The sequence below is a fragment of the Crinia signifera genome, chromosome 12 (genome assembly GCF_055691185.1).
Source record: "Crinia signifera chromosome 12, ASM5569118v1, whole genome shotgun sequence".
NCBI classification, from domain to species: domain Eukaryota; kingdom Metazoa; phylum Chordata; class Amphibia; order Anura; family Myobatrachidae; genus Crinia; species Crinia signifera.
This window is the reverse complement of record NC_139228.1, coordinates 53,849,960-53,863,958: the sequence shown is the minus strand read 5'-3', so window position 1 is coordinate 53,863,958 and position 13,999 is coordinate 53,849,960. Positions and strand designations below refer to the sequence as shown.

Here is a 13,999-nt window from a genome sequence, read left to right as displayed (position 1 = left end):
CATGCTGTGGTTGTACCGGTCAGTCATCTTCCTCTTCAGGGCACTTTTGAAGTCAGTCCACCTACAAGTTTAAAAATACAAATATCACCATGAGATATGTGCACCACTGTGCTACGTGTAGGGTTACCACCTAGTCCCTTTAATTCCGGACACATGTTACTTACACAGGTTCTGTGGCAGTTTAAAATTAGGTGAAGTGGAGTCTTGAAGTCAGCCAGCCACAGAACCTGTGTAATTAATATGTGTCCGGAATTAAAGGGACTATGTGGTACCCCTAGCTACGTGACATTTCCTAGTGTGGGTGATCTTTTGTGCCATGTGTGGCCAAATATTTCTTTGATGGACAAAACCATGTGCACTGCAGGTGAGGCAGGTGTAAAACCCCACCCAAATCTCATTATCTCTGCACAAGTAACACCTGCCTCACCTGCAGTGCACATGGTTTTGTCCATCTAAGAAATATTTGGCCAGAAAGAGTGAACTAGAATAAGGGCCTCAGTTCCTGCTGGAGACTGCTGAAAAATTGACCTGACAAACACACTAACCTTTTCTTCACCGCGTCCCAAGTTCTGACCACTGGTGACACCTGGTTCACTTCCTCTGTTATCTTGTCCCAAAGGTTTCTCCTTGCACTGGCACCCGGCTTCCTGGTTGCCAATTCAATCCATTCGCGTGCCCTGGGCACTAGAATTCGCATTTCGGCCTCTACAAATGCAGGGTTTCTCCTTCTGGTGGTGGTATCCTGCTCAGTCATCACCCTAGATGTTGCAGCACGTTTTCTGGTGGCCCCAGTTCTCTCACCATGCACCTGCTGGGTCACACCTGTTTGGAGAGATGCAACCTCTTGTTCTGGCTGGTTGCTTGGCCCTTGTGGAGCTGGTGGAGGTTCACCAGGGCCTGTTACTGAGGGGCCCGCTTGATCTTGCAGGCGACTCCTCTCTTGGGCCCTCCTTCTCCGCTCCTGTTCCCTCTTCTGTAATGCTTCAAGCAGGGATTCTGCTTGTGCTCTCTGCAGAGCGTCCTCTGCTGCTGAATCGTCAGAGTCAGAAATGTTTGCAGCAATTGTGGGCTGCATCTGACTGAATATTTATATGTTAATCTCCCGCCACGAACAAGGGGGCGTATATATTTCCCCGCAAGGTAGATGCAAATTTACGCCGATATTTCCCGCCGATAATTGCCGCTTAAATTACGCAGGTCTCAATGCACCTGATCAATCACCCGTATATGTATATACACAGGTTGTGGAGCATTGTGGGCTACATCGTGAAATGTGTGCACCTGTCATTCCAATGATGAGTGTTGTCAGCTGGTATCTGTTGGAGTTCGTGTATGCTTTGTGAGTCACATTTCAAAACATCACGTTATCATGCTTGCCTTGCATATGTAATGTGTATGAAATTGTCATACAGCAACATGTTGCATTGTGGCCCTTTAGGCAGCGTAGTTATAAGTAGAGGGTTGCGTGTATTATTTTCCGCCTACTGTATATACAGTACTCCTCTCCATGCATATCGGTGTATCGTGCCCCCTTTAAGCAGCGTAGTTATAAGTAGAGGGTTGCGTGTATTATTTTCCGCCTACTGTATATACAGTACTCCTCTCCATGCATATCGGTGTATCGTGCCCCCTTTAAGCAGCGTAGTTATAAGTAGAGGGTTGCGTGTATTATTTTCCGCACACTGTCAATACAGTACTTCTCTGTTCATTGAATGCATGCTGTTGGTTGTGGTGTGTGTATATCGGAACGGTCCGCGTAAGTTTCTATTCGCATCCAGTTTGTTAATGTAAGAGGGATTAATAAAGTTAATACCAAACAAACAATTTTTTCGACCAATCAGCAAGCACCAAAAGTGATATATGTACCTGCAATTAATAACTGCGCCATTGCCAATATGACTTGTCCAAGAGCTAGGCCCTTTTCCACGTCAGAGCTTTTGGCCCTGGTGGAAGTGATGGACCGTCACCTGGGGCCCAGGGGCCCTTATGTCAGTAATGCCGACAAGCGGCGGGCGTATACTGCTGCCCGCCGCCTCATCTTCTCTACGACCGGCGTCCGCAGAAGCCTGGGGCAGGTTGAGCGGCGCTGGTCAGACCTGCGCCGGCGGCAGCCGGTTTTACTCAGCAGCCTTCGCCGCCATATTGCCCGATGTAAGTTTTGATTACTAGTATGTCAGCGTTTTTTAGCAATGTTTTGTGTACTTTTTATAAATATGTTCCTGAGTATGGGGGTGTATATGGGGGGTATATGGGTGTATATGGGTGTATATGGGTGTATATGGGTGTATATGGGTGTATATGGGGTGTATATGGGTGTATATGGGTGTATATGGGTGTATATGGGAGTATATATGGGGTGTATATGGGTGTATATGGGTGTATATGGGTGTATAGGGGGTGTATAGGGGGGGGGTTTAAGTAGTTGATCAGTTTTTGGGTGTAGGATATCAAATAGTTTGCATGATAAATGTCTGAAATTTCACAGCAATGATCATTTTGAAGGTTATGAGCATGACTAATGTGAATTTTTCTTTCCCCCTTTTTTATAAAACCCAATCTTCGATTTCTATGCCATCAACATGAACATTTCAGCACGGGCAAGGGCACGCATTGAAGCCCGGGAGCAGGCAGCCCGGGACCAGGCAGCCGAGGAGGAGGAGGAAGAGGAAGAAGAGGAAGAGGAAGAGGAGGAGGAGGAAGAGGAGGAGGAGGAGAAGAAAGAGGAGGAGGAAGAGGAGGAGGAGGAAGAGGAGGAGGAGGAAGAAGAGGAGGAGGAAGAAGAGGAGGAGAAAGAAGAGGAGACCCAGGGTGCAGTTTGGACCCACACAATTTCCCCATCCCCTTCCCCCTCCACAACCCCCACCCCCTCCACAACCCCCACCCCCTCCACAACCCCCCCCCCCACAACCCCCACCCCCTCCACAACCCCCACCCCCTCCACAACCCCCACCCCCCCCCCCCTCCCCACCCCATTTCCAACCCCCCTACACCTCTCCACCACCCACCCCCAAACCTCTCCACTCCCCACTCACACCCACTACCTCGGGCCAAACTACAGGACCATCCACCTTGCTCCTGACCCCCACAACCACTGCACAGCCAACCAACGGCAACCAGGATGGCTCAAGTAGCCGTAAGTAAATAATGTGTCTAATGTTGACCTACACATTTCTACACATAAACAATCACAACAACCACATATGTGTATCCAACATCAACATTAGTTGCAACATATCACTGCAGGCCGACCATGAGGTGTGTCCTGTCCTTCTCCAGGAACAAGGCTCCCCTTGGTGGTTTTTTTGAGTGTGGCCATGCCTCACCCCTTGAATAATTGACATAACAGTACATCCAATGAGATATCCGACATTAGTGGTGTGGTAGTTATGTGGCTCCAGGTGTTGGGTAACTCCAGTTCCCAGCATGATGTGCAACACAGGGCCGGATTATAATGGAGGCGCAAGGGGTCAGTGCCCCTGGGCCCCCCTCTAGCTAGGGGCCCCCTGTGGTTGTCATGTATTTTTTTACAAATAACATGTTTAAGTTATGTTTTTTTTTTTTTTAGCTAAATGTTTTGTGCATGGGTGGGGTAGTGCTGCAGCTTGACCTATCTGCCAATGTGACAATGATTTATGGTGCTGAACATCGGGAGCCAAGGCACACTGATTGCACAAGTGTGCAGTGCATTTCTGGGAGTTGACTAAGTCCCATGACACTTTGCACCAGAGGACAGAGGCTGAGAAGTTTGTGCTGAGCTCTGATTGGTGGAGCTCATTACATGCTTCTCAGGTCCATGGAGAACAGCAGCAGCAGCTTAGTCATAGGAGGGTTTTTAATCAGAGGCAGCACTAGGACTGTGAGGTCTCCTCCAGAGTAAGGGGCAGAGGGACAAACACAGGCTTTTCATGTGGTGTGTGTATATATATATATGGGGTCTATTATTATTCCGAGTGCCGCCAACCCCCTGTCTATATATATATATATATATATATATATATATATATATATATATATATATATATATCCCCTGCAGGTAACCATTGACCAAGTTTATTCTGCCTTTACTCTATGTTTTGACAGTATAATATTCGCCCATGCAGTGTGCGGCCAGTAATGACAAGTGCAAGGGGGCCCCCCGCTCTAAAGTACCCCGGGCCCCCCAAAGGCTTAATCTGCCACTGGTGCAACTTAAATGTAGAGATTGTTTTGGTAATAGTGTGTGAGGCCATGCGGATGCATGCTTTACAAACATAGCTGTAGGCCTATAATTTGTACAGCAATGTCCTAAATTTAAAATAGTAAGGAGTGCTTAAGCCACAACAATGTCATAACCCTTAAATAGCACAGGCTAATTGTGAGGTTAGAGGAGAGTCCCCCAAAACCAAAGTACCAATTGGGATACAGCATACATTCATTGATGAAGGAGTAATTGAATTAATGTTATTTACTATGTACAGTATGTGTGTGTTAACATATTTTTTTTTAGTACTGTGTTTACAGCAGACCCATCTTCAATGTAGTTTCTAAATGTATGTGGCCTTCACACATAACTCTGAACTTTTTATTATGTACAAATACAACAAACATTTGTGTATATTAATTTTTTGTTTTATCCCTTCATTACAGACACTGAACAGCAGCAGGAGGAGGTGGCCGCAATAATGCGGGAAATAATGCTCACCCTCGTCTACCTCCAGCTCCTTTTTGGGCTTCTGGAGGCCCGCCTTTAATTTTTTATTTATCCCCCCCCCCTTTTTTTTATGGTATAAAATAAAAGTTGGATTACTGTTCGAAATTGCCTGTGTTTTTAATAATAAATATGTTAGAGAGCGTGTAAGGGTAGGTACATACAGATGTGTACTGTAAGTTATACTTGTAATTTGAGGTGAGGGGTAATGATTGATGTGTGAATGTGTGTGTTTTTGAGTAAAATAACACATAGTGAAAATGCATGAATGTTTAATGTTGTTAGATTAAAACATCACACATAACATCAGGGTAGGTATACATGTTACACATTTTGGACAAAGTAATTACGTACATAATTTAGTACATATACAGAAACACCAACATAACTTGATTTAAAAGTAACAGCAATATGGGGACACATAGATAGTGATTAAAATGCCACATTAGAACATCACAAATATACATGTAATGTGGGTTCAAATGTAGTTTTATTAGGTCTTTATTAAGGTAGACAATTGAGTTAATAGAAAACAATAATTGAATAACAAATAGATTAATTAATCAATTGTCAGATTAGTAGTTGAGAGGCAAGATTTGCAGGTCCATATATGTGAAGGGTATGCCAGCGTGCACGGACGTACGCTCACTCTCACGAGCGGTGACATAAGCTGAGTTTTCCATTGAAAACAATAGGGACCCGTCCGTGCAAACTGGCGTACGCTCAGATCTCCGCAAGAAGTCGGTGGGGAGACGGAGGAAAGACGGCCGTAGACGGCGCCGTACGCTCAGTTGTACGCCAGTTGTCGGAGTGTAAGGGCTGGGCCGGCCGCGTACGTTGCCGTACGCTCATTTGTACACCACTCCCCTTCTACGGTATTTCTGCCCGTACGTAAGCGGCTGATTTGTGGGTGGACTTAACCCCAACGGCCGCGTACGGCTAGCGTGCGGTAATGGCGAACGTACGCACGTTTGGCCGCTCCGATCAGAATAATGCCCCATGATTCACATCAGATTCTTGGAAAACCTTGACTGGATCTAATCAGTCCTGCTGCTTCTTTAAATTCTGTTGTTCCACATAAATCGCCCTGTCATGACACAGTTTATATATTTCCATTTCAACCATGTCAACATTTTCGAAAGTCATTCTTTTGTCAACATTCTGTCAACATGCGGAGCCTATCAACATTCATATTAGGTTGACATTGCACTGAAGCTGAGACTTTGCACCACTTTGTTTCCCAGCATCTGATTTCCCCAGTGATTTGGTCTATCGGAGTTTGGGCCATTGACCCACATGCCCGCTGCCGTATTAGACCCAATACACTTCACATCCAGTCTTGTAACAATACGAGATTTACAGAAGCTGCAGCATTAAAATCACGTTTTGGGGTCACCGTATCCAACCTGTCACATGAGTCCTTTGTCTGTAAAGGTCTTTTTTATGTTTCCAGCAAATGTCACGAGTTGGATGAGACGGGAACAAGCCTAAAAGGACATTGAACGTCTTCTATTTCACTGGGATTTAAAGCTGATCGGGGGAGCCTTTGTGCTCCCGGCTTCCTGCGGCCTCTCATCCAACAGACGTTTTTAGTCTCAAAAATAGCAGCTTTTTTTGGAAAATATCAGAATCTCCTTTGATAAGAGCCTGTTAGCAGCATCCACTGGAGCGGCCTGGCTTTCAGCACAAGGTATAAAGAAGCCTTTTCCCTGCAGTACAGTACATCACAGGTTTTCCTGGCCCGGGGAGGTGGAAGGGCGCGCTCTGCAGAACAGTTTGGACGCAGCTGAGAACATTGTACAAATGTGGGTACAATTCATTCTAAATAAATTCACTCTTTCACCTGAGGTCTCCTTCTGTCAGATAAGAAAGAAGAAATTGATGGTATTAAAAAATCTGCAATTGACCCCATGGTGACGGGAGGAACATGAGAGCGGTACTTACAGCAGGCGATAAAGGGTAGACACTAGAAAAGTTTGACATGAGTTTTTAAAAACAACTGTCTACATGGACGCCCAATTAGCATTAATTGCTTCGCTTTTGAACATCGTCCTTTTTTATGTCGAACTTTTGACCCTTTTTGGGATGGACCTATTGAGACACTGTTAACCTACCATTCGGTTGCATTTCTGCGCATATTCAGGCACAGGGGATGGGGTCAGTGGCGGGGGGAAAAGCCCATGGAAACGCCCAGTGAGAAGGGTATGGGGGAGGGTGGGCAGCAGATGTCAGCTGCCCGCCTGCTTCACGCACAGGGCGCTCGCAGATCTGAGACACCATAGAGGTGTTTCTGATCTGTGAGAACTGGTGAAATCATTGAGATCAAATGATTTCTCTCCCCCCCCCCCCCAGAACCCAAGGCTGATTATGCAAATCCTCCATTCGCAGTCGTGCTTAGAATCGCAGGCATGAGGGGTTGGGGCGGGCATAACTACGGGCGACATTTAGTCCACACGCAATGTTGCAACTTTGCAGCGTTGCATGTGGACCAGAATAAGGTGTCGTCCCCCCCCCCCCCACCTCAATCTAGAATGCTGTGGTGGAGTTGAACTAGTTCCACCTCACCATTATAGGCGGTGGAACTCCCTCCCCCCAACCTCACCCCTCCACTCCCCGGAGTGGAAGTATGATAACAATGCATAAAGAACACAGGACGCTTTCAGTACACAGCCCTGTGCCTTGCTGCACAAATACAAGGTGTGAATGAAGGCTCGCGACGCAATATCTCCACAATCAGTTCTAAGAGGTTACGACAACAGATGGATCAGGTGCTGTCTAAACAGGTTTTATGAATTGTTTCACCTCTGTCAGATCTCAATAAATCCATCATCTGTCATATCCCGATGAGTATCCCGCATGCTCTGCTCTGGCTCCTCTCCAAACTCTGCTCTACCACCCACCTCCCACGCTCATCGCTGGAGATCCCAACCCCTCAGTAGCTGTCAGGTGCCCAATCTCCACAGCTTGGGTGCAGAGAGGGGTTAAGTGCATTCCAAACGGGTGATAAATAACTAATAAATAATAAAATATGGATTGCGCCTCGCTGAGGGTTAGAAGTGATTTGTAATTTGTCAGCTCCACATCAAGGCAAATGCGGCCCTTGTACAGGCGGTCTGTGAGCATGTTGTGAGGTCTGGGCATTGTAGTGCATCTTCTAGAAGTACAGGTTGAGTATCCCTTATCCAAAATGCTCGGGACCAGGAGAATTTTGGATAACGGATTATTCCGTATTTCGGAATATTTTAATATTTCAATTATGTATTTTGAAGTATCTTGCATTTATGCTGTATAAACACATAATATACACACAAATATATTTTATTACCACATAGAATACACACAAATATATTTTATTTGTTCAAAAAACAAGGTTTCAAAACGTGAAACAAAATGTGTTTACTATCTCAGCACTGAATTTGAATGCCAAGCAATCATTGTCTTGCACATATATAGTGCCAGTTACATATCATGTCACCAGTAGTGCTGTTACAAATGTCCCCAGTGAGTTTTTAGCAAAAAAAAAATATTTTTTTTCACTTTCTGGAATGTCTGGTTTTCGGAATAATTCGGATAACGGATATTCGGATACGGGATACTCGACCTGTAGATAATTCAGAACCTGTATTTAACACATTTTCAAAAACATTTAAATGGTAATTCATGAACGATCATCTAGTGCAGGGTTGGCCAAACCGGTCCTCGATATCTACCAACGGTCCACGTTTTCCAAGTCACCTAGCTGGTGCATAGGTGTATTCATTACTAACTGTTGCATTCCCCACAGCACCTAGCTGATGCACAGGTGTAGTCATTAGTAACTGTCGCATTTTCAAGTCTGCTGAATTCATTCCTACTATAGATCCACAGGTTGCTTACAAACATGAACTGTTGGTAGATCTTGAGGACAGGTTTGGCCGCCCCTGATCTAGTGTCTAGTGTCCGTTTGTGTGTCTTTGAAACACCGCCATCTATTGGTAGCAAATAAAACTACATATTTTTCTCTCACACATGCACTAACACATAGGCAATTACAAGGTAGCAGACAAGCTTTCGAAGCATTTGCTTTGAGGCGGGCTTGCTAATTTCTTATATATTCCTTTCTATCATTGCTTCCATGATATAAACCGTCTTCTGCTCTTCTTGTATAATATTTCTGCAATCTGCTGCAGCTTTTTTTATTGCTACATAATGATGCTTAACAGCAAATAATTGCTTTCCTTCAGTGATGTACATGGCTGTGTGACTATTTGTGCATCTTTAACACTTTCACAAGATTGTGCCATGCACAAAACACTTCCATTTGTAAAGCACAATTGAATAACTTTGTGTTTAACTCTGATATAAAGCAGGGACACACCTTGCATTCAGTGCTAGGTGATTGTTTAGTGTGAGCTTTGGCCTGTTGCTATACATAATGCACAGGAAATGTGTTTGACAACTCTTATTGACTGTTCTCCTATCCTAATGGTATCTATTGTGTAGCAGACTCTTGCGATCAGTCTTTATTAAAGCATTCTGACATCGCTAGGAAGCCTTGTGATTCAAGGAGAAATGCGTTAGCATTTAGCAACATGGATGAACAACTGAATTCCATATAAATACTTCAACCCGCAGAGTATAAGGTGTGAGTGAACGTCAGTTAAGTCATTTTTATTGGTAATTTAAGAAAAAGTAAAATAAACCATTAAAATAATTAATTATATATAAAACACATGGGCATTAAAATAGGTTAATCTCTAAAACAGCATAGTATACACATTATAATAAAGTTGGTGCAATCTTTATACACAATAATAAAAAAAATACATTTAAAAAGGGAAAAAGGTCAAAAACAGATTCTAAGGGGTAAATTTACTAAGATGGGAGTTCTACTGAAGACGGGATTTGCTCATAGCAACCAATCAGATTCTATTATTTCTAGAAGGTACTAAATAAAGAAGTAGAATCTGATTGGTTGCCCATAGCAACATCCCATCTTCAATAGAACTCCCATATCAGTAAATAAAGACATATTGACATTTGAAAAAATTGGAATCTTGACAGTGATGGCATTTTGAACATGTTAGTATTTTGATTGTCTGACAATGCTTGTTGGTATTTTGTCCGTGGGTATTTTGGATGTGAAGAAATCATACCAGACCCCCGCAATCTAACCCTACCTTCCCCCCCCCCCCCGCAGTATAATCCTAAAACTGCAGCTTAACCTTAAGTCCCCCGCAAGTGTCTAAACCTAACCATCCTCCTCCCCCCGGCCTAATGCTAACACGTCCCACATATTTCTGATCAGGATTCTAGCATTTGGGATTCCATCTTAGGCAGGGCTGCCTTCAGGGGGAGACTGCGGGAATTCAGTCCCAGGCCTGGACAGAAAGGTGCCCCAGGATTGCGATCTATCAAGTATAATTTGTGAAAAAGAAGCTTTGCATTTCCCTTGAAGCACTGTAGAGGTTGAGCAGTCCAGAGGTCTCAAGAGCAGTGTTCCCTCTAAGCTGTGCGCGTGTGCGCGCGCACACAACTCGCCAAGCATGCGCACAGACATTACAACAGAGCGCACAAAGCAGCAGTGGTCCCCTTTTTGCAGTTGTGGACTAAATTAATGTGAGTTTCACCCAATAACTACATTGTGTGCTGTGTTTTGAATGTTTAAATGTTTTGAATGTTTAATATCACGTTGTTTTCCAGTTATATATAGAAGTGACGCACAAAAATAAAAATTTCCTTCCAAAGTTGCACAGCCAAAATCTTTTGCCGCACGCAGCCTTCGTAAAATTAGAGGGAACATTGCTCAAGAGGTACGCTGGGTGTTTGGCAATGGGGCCCTACCTATCCTGTCAGTACCCACGGCAAAAATTTTGTTGGTAGCCATCGGTATCCTCATGTTGGGATTCCGGTGTTGGTCTTCTGGCTGCTAGTGGGAATGTCACTGTTGGTATTCTGACTACCAGTGTCCCATCCACCAGGATATTCACCGCATCGCGTCCTAGAGGTATTTAAGCACCTTTAATGGTCCGCACTGTCATAGTGGGAGAACTGGTGTGTACACACGTTAGATGTGCCTTAAGATCCTATCCACGATCTGATCAGATAGGATCACGGATAGGATCTTAAGGCACATCCGATTTGCATCCTATCTTGACTATATAGTGCAGATCTGCACTATATAGACAAGGCAGCCAAGACTTTCTGGCTTCCGATAGGTGAACGCGCATTGGGATCGGATCGAGATCGCAAGGGTTAAAACCCTTGCGATCTGCATCCGATGTTGATCCGACCGTGTGTACACAGCAACATTTTCAACAGTAAATAAAAACCAGACAGTTGCATTAGAAGAGAGGTCTTAGATGACATTGGGAAGCGCAGAAATTCCGACACTCTGGGAACGCCCGACGCAGATGGTAGATGAATAATGATGCATTTAATTTCCACCTGACACGGCAGAGCTTGTGCACCTCACCTGCGGCTGACACAGCCTGCGCTGCCTCGGTAATGCATGACATTCGTTACGATGATCTGCGCAAACCTGATCAACAATTTAGCTGAATGCTTTGGGCTGTGGGTCAGAGCGGAGCTTGTCGGAGATAAGACGCTTCTTCTGGCTCGTTTAGGGCAAACTGCAAATGCCTGGGAAGAGAATGGAGCAAGATAATAATGTCATGTAGAGTGGATTATAGACACTTATATTAAGTGGGAGAATAAATGGAATCCTCGGAGATAAAGTCAGGCGGCACAAGATGATCATATTATTGACAGGCTTAAGAACATACATTATACAAAAGGTTCAATACGTCTCAAACACATCTCCTTATGCATTATTCAGAAAATGTCCTTAGTGACCATAGTGCGTACTCAGATTACAGCATGGAGGGCCTGATTCAGATACGGTTGCAACTTCAATAGGAGCGCAACGGAGCGATTATCGACTGTCCGCGTATGCATTGTGGACTGTCGACCAGTTGCAAAGTGATTGGTTGCAATAGGCCATTTGGGGGAGGTAACGGGGAGGGTTGGTGCAAAACGCAGGCGTGTCGTGACCATTTTCAGGACTGCGATCTCGCGTTCATGAAACATGGCGCCAAAGTCGCACCTCCCTCAGATACTCTGCTTGGCTGTAGTGGCGCTCAGAGAATCAATGTTCCAATATTGACTCGATGTTACCACAATCTGTCACCAGGAAACGGTCGATTGTTCGACCTAAAGATGGTCGACAATCATTAGGTCGACACAGTTGGGTCGACATACTGGAAGGTCGACATGGGACAAGGTCGACAGGTGTCTATGTTGACACATGCGTTAGGTTGACATGGGTTAGTTCAGCAGGCAAAAGGTCGACATGAGATTTTTCACTGTTTTTGGAGCCGACATGTGCCGACAGGTGATATTTCATGCCCTACCATCCATTAGGGCATGGTGGGAGAATAAAATAGTGTGCCGAGTGTAGCCAGCCATGCGAGCGGACACGGTGCACTTAAAACTGTGTCAACTGTGTCAACATTCGGGTCAAAAAAACATTGAAAAACCCCATGTTGACATTTTGACTGTCGGCCTAACCCATGTCGACCTAACGCATGTGTCGACCTAGATATATGTCAACCATGTCCCATGTCGACCAAGACACTTGTCGAGCTTGAACCATGTCGACCTAGACACCTTTCTACCTTCCAGTATGTCGACCAAATGGTGTCGGCCTGATGACTGTCAACCATCATTAGGTCGACCCAATGATAATGTCACCTATCCATAGTTCTCCAATTTACAATATCATCACTTTGCTGCTGCTGTATGTTCTCCATAGTTGTTGACGTGCGACTTGAGGACAAATAGGACGTCAGGGCTGATTGAACTAAATACAATGAACCTGTCGGCATATCTCATACTCTTCATTGGGGAAATATTAATAGATCTGTTTCCAGGCTCACGAAAGGACGGCTCCTCTCATGTATCTCAGTGATGTTTGTAAATAAGACAGAGATGGCTCCATCGCTGGGCAATTGCAGCCGGTGAAGATACTGATTACAGTATGTCATCAATTTGGGCAACAGCAGGGACAGGCACAATGCAACTAAAATAAATCACTTTTGTTTAATAAGACAAAGACAGCACATGACAGAAATACTCATATCCCATTAAAGGGTAAAGGTAATTAATATTGAAACAGAAGTTGCCAAAAGTACTCTGGTAAAATTTAGGTAATGACCACAATACCTGCTATATGTAGAGTTTAATATATTCATATAAATCAATGTATTACTTTTGTCAGATAGTCTGTAGTGTCCAGCATCTGAAGACTTTGCTTGAGTCTCCCATGTTCTCCTCCTGCTCGCCAGTGTCAGGGCATCATTGTAAGTCACATACAATGGAGATAGTCATGCGTATGCTCCATATATTTCAATTACACATACATCCAAGTAGCTAACATAACATACCAAGGTGCAGAAGAGATTGAAGAGAGCGGTCTCAAAAATGTATGGGAATTGCATTAGGTACTTTGCGTCTTGTTGCTGTGCTCAGTCTTGCTATAGTGTATGAACTGTGCCAAGGTCTTCCAAAACCGCACCTTTGTAGCAGAGTTTGGCTTTTCCGCACCCAGTTTTAAACCTCCCACACAGCTGTTTCTGTTTCAGTTAATGACTGTGTTTCAACCTACATATGAAAATGATGAACATTATCACCTGTTTCGAATGATTGGTAAATCATACACCTGACTACAATCCTACACACTCCCTGACTTTGTGCTACCCGTTACCATACGCAGGATTCAGACTCACCTGCAGGTTTTTAAATACGCCCACGACATTTCCACAGATCATTGAGGTTATGTGTCATCACATTGCCACCGGCCAATTCCAGCTCCATCATGACCCAATGACGCAGAAAGACATGCAAAATTTGCATTGATTCTGCACGTGCTTGCCAGCACTGCAAAACCTTCGCCAGAAACGTCACTGATGTTTCCTGCCTCTACAATGTGAGGTCAACAGAGAAGCCGCACTTGCCGGCTTTTAACGAATTCGCAGTGGGCAGTGCTATGACTAGCGCCACCACCATCTGTAGCATCTTGCGCCATTCACATGTATTCTGTCTTTTATTCCGCTCATCTCGTCTCTTTTTCTGCATATTTGATCATTAAAATTTTAATCACACCTTCTAATTAGGAAAGTTGCTATCAGCGGATACCAGTCATCTTCATCTTGTTTGTACTGTATTCCTGAAATTGAGCATCTCTGGGGCCGCCCCAGCAGTGAAGGGGTTACGCGTCTCAGATGCCAAATGATAATCGTCCCCAGAAAATATCCCGCACGCTCCTCAGAGCTT

At 44.4% G+C, this 13,999-nt stretch overlaps 1 long non-coding RNA gene across 1 annotated transcript; it reads right to left on the bottom strand.

Moving 5' to 3' along the window:
* Nucleotides 1–8,149: 8,149 nt before the first annotated feature.
* On the bottom strand, nt 8,150–13,750 carry LOC146049704 (uncharacterized). Its single transcript, XR_014466188.1, has 3 exons — nt 13,111–13,750; nt 11,142–11,308; nt 8,150–8,288 (listed from the first exon to the last, which is right to left on the bottom strand). It is a non-coding gene; the product is annotated as an uncharacterized LOC146049704 (long non-coding RNA).
* Nucleotides 13,751–13,999: the final 249 nt, after the last annotated feature.